We start from the raw sequence: 3,321 nt of genomic DNA on the forward strand, positions 1-3,321 counted from the left end.
TAGTCCATCCATGGTCCCGCTGTAGTTAGAGAGACACATGGTTCCAAAGGATGAATCAACCCATCTTAAATTAGATGTCTAAAGTAGGCTGGAAAAATCATCCTTGGGAGGAACCCTTCTCCTTCCATTAATTCTAACAGGAGCCTAGGCAGCCACCTTAGGCTAGGCACATAGACGGCTGAAGTTAGGTAAAATGAATTTTGTCCTGATTGACTTCATTAAAATATTTTTATAGCAACTCTGTCTTCCTTGCCAAAAATCAAAAGAGAAAACTCAGTGTCCTATGGATGAAATGCCGTACAGAAAAAAAAAAAATCCCAATTAACTCAAACAGCATGAATACATCCTACAGGCTGGACTGGAGTCATGTTCCTCCCAGCAACCTTGCTGTGTGTCTCAACTAGTGCCTCCTTTCCTCTTTCTTTCTTGTTAGATCTCAAAAATCTGGAAGATGCTGTGAAGACATTGGACAGATGCCATGGCAACAGCCTCCAAAGGAAGTACGTTGGTTTGGCTGCCAGCAAAGATATGCTGCCAGAGGAATTATTCTTGTCCTTTTTGGGATAAAAATAATGTTGTTCCTTTACATGTCTTCAAACCTGTTAGGAAAGAAAGATTTTTGGTATCGTCATGCAGTTTTCTTTAGTATTCAGGAACACTGGATACTTTTAGGGTAGAGAATGGGCAGAGCTGTGGCTGACCCAGTACCATCTCAGAAGCTCTTAGCCCCCGTGCAGGTCACGGGTGAGGACAGAGTTCACCGCCCATAGTGAACTCCAGCCTGCTCGAAACCCACAGGCTCATGTAGTGGCAGCTGCTGAATGGCACCAGCCTAAATTCAGCACTGGCTAATCCACCCTTCTTCTTTGATGCACAGGAAGTAGTCCAAAATTTAGAAGGTGATGTGTCTGGATTTCAGCACTCTCTTTTTGCTGTAGGAAGCAGCGGTCTGTCACTGCAGCTGGTGTCCCATCACAGCTTTTGCACAGCACTTTTGGTCTAGCCGGGTGACAGGAGAAACTCTTTGTTGTGCCAGCAAACCTATTAAGCATCTAGACCAGGATTTACTGAATGCTGTGGAGGCGAGTGCCTTTCTGTATCCGCTAGCACCATGTTCTGCAGCCTGTCCGATCTGGTCGGGGATGAAAAACTGAAGCAAAATGTAACACTGGATATGCCCATCCATTTTTCCTTCCACCCCTCTGGGGTACAAGCCCCTCTGCCTCAAGCTGATCCCACCCAAGGTCCATAGACCTTCCTGACTTCCTTGCTCAGCTTTCTGGGGAAGAGGAGAACCGCCCACTTCCAATCCCTCCCACAACTAAAGCAGAGCAGCCTTACAGATAAGTCCAGCTCAGGGACAGGGAGACCAAAACCAGGGCTGGCTAGGCAGTAGAGCAGAAGGTGGGTATGAACACCGAATAACCTCAGTGGCATTTGTTTTGCACAGGTTTGGTGTCATGCTACTACATCACACCATCACCAGGGTGCAGTACAGCCATACAGTCCCTGCTGTCACCTCAGTGGGATTTGCTCCAAAAAAATAGAGTAGTTGTACTGGTTCTACAAAACTTGAACACTGCTGAAAGGACTTGTGTGTGGCAAATGCAAGACTGATATCCAGGCAATTTCTGTCTCACATCATCATATGGCATCACTTATTTGTGCACATGTGTAGTGCCCTTTGCACAAGCAGGGATGACTTCAAGGCATAGGAATAGTGAAGATTCAAGCTTCGTATGTACTGGAAGCTAGTCAGTCCTTGATACCAATTATCTTCAGAGATGCAGACAAGCAGAAGTCTTTATTTCTAAATGTGATCTCTTAGATCAAAGGAATGCCTTTCAGTATCCTCTTGGATATTGATCACCTCGACCTAGGTAACAACGTCTCAGGAAGGCTGCAGGAGAACTGAGGAATTCAAAGGCAACATTTTCAGGAGGGTCGGTTTGGATGCCTTTGTTTCTGGATATCATCTTGATTTGCAGAGGTAGACACCTCGGTTGGAATTAGTGGGGAAGAGTCTACACTGAATATCTGTTATCAAGCAGCCACAAGAAACATAACTTTTTTTGTATAGTGTCCAGATTCTTCAGTTTGAAAAGAAGACTTTAATGTGTGAATTTGAACCAGAAATACTGGTCACCACAAGATGACAGTATAGTTCAACTAAAACTTTTCTCCTAAACAACGCGGTAAAAACTGTCTAAACGGCAACAGTAAATCAGGTTAATAAATTGAAAACAATACTATCTGTACAGTTCTTAAAGCTCTATGACAATAACAGAAAATACGAACAAACAGCAATGCTTATGAAAAAGGCTCTTGCATCCTGCTAAGAAACCAATGAGTATAATACAGAAGGCTTTCTATTTGTTTAAGATGAAAATGGAAAGAAGAAAATTAAACAGCTGTCACTAACTTACAAAATTGCTTGTTAAAATATAGTGGAAATGATCAAAGAAATATAAAAACTCTTTGTATAACAAAGCTTATACAATGTGTATAAAATACATTTGATACTGTTGCTTTCTATAGGCAGTCCTGAATGGGAAGGGAAGAGCCCCTTTATCACAGCTACGTACTCTTTCCATGCATTGAGATTCTTTTCCATACAAAACAGCACAAAATATGACCTCACATGTAGCACACAGAAATCAATGCCAGAGTTTAATAATAAAAATCAGTTATTTGAACTCACACTAAAGAAAGTCTCTGAGTGTTTTTCTTAATACTGAATTAGAAATTTTCCATAGTCAGTCATCCTGTCTGTTTATGATGGCATGAATAGGTTCATACTGATGATCACATAGCATCTCTTCATGAGCAGTGCTCATAGAGGTAAGTTACATTAGAAGAGCAGTATTTTTTTATTACCACTCCTTAGCACTGGACAGAGAGACCAGACAGTAGTCTTCAGACCACTGGCAAATGCTTGGAGGGTGGCACTAATACTTGGTAGATCATGGTTGAAGTGTGGCTACCATCACGAATATAGCAGGGGCCAGAGCTCCCCACTCATTTCCTCAGCTGCCTTTAATCTTTACCTTAGGATAGCTGGGGGGGATCCTGGGTCCTTCCTCACCAGAAACCCCACTAAAATCTTTCTTTGTTGTTCCATCTAGCGAGGGGAACAGGGGCAGCATACCTCTATACAAGCAGAGGTAGCTACACACCTGGGACACACCTGTTACACAGTGCAACAGCATAATTCAGAATTTTAACATTTCCCTAGGGTTTTTTTAATGCTTACACTTAGATACATTACAGGGTGGTTGTGCATTGTTGCACCAAAGCAGTAAGTCTCAGAGGGGATTTCAC

General features: G+C 42.6%; 1 long non-coding RNA gene across 1 annotated transcript; it reads left to right on the forward strand.

The window, feature by feature from the left end:
• The first annotated feature begins 437 nt into the window (after positions 1 to 437).
• Positions 438 to 2,700, forward strand: LOC103917254. The gene is made up of 2 exons (XR_663618.1): positions 438 to 500; positions 1,451 to 2,700. It is a non-coding gene; the product is annotated as an uncharacterized LOC103917254 (long non-coding RNA).
• Positions 2,701 to 3,321: the final 621 nt, after the last annotated feature.

The sequence above is a fragment of the Pygoscelis adeliae genome, unplaced genomic scaffold (genome assembly GCF_000699105.1).
Source record: "Pygoscelis adeliae isolate BGI_AS28 unplaced genomic scaffold, ASM69910v1 Scaffold320, whole genome shotgun sequence".
In the NCBI taxonomy this organism is placed as follows: Eukaryota; Metazoa; Chordata; class Aves; order Sphenisciformes; family Spheniscidae; genus Pygoscelis; species Pygoscelis adeliae.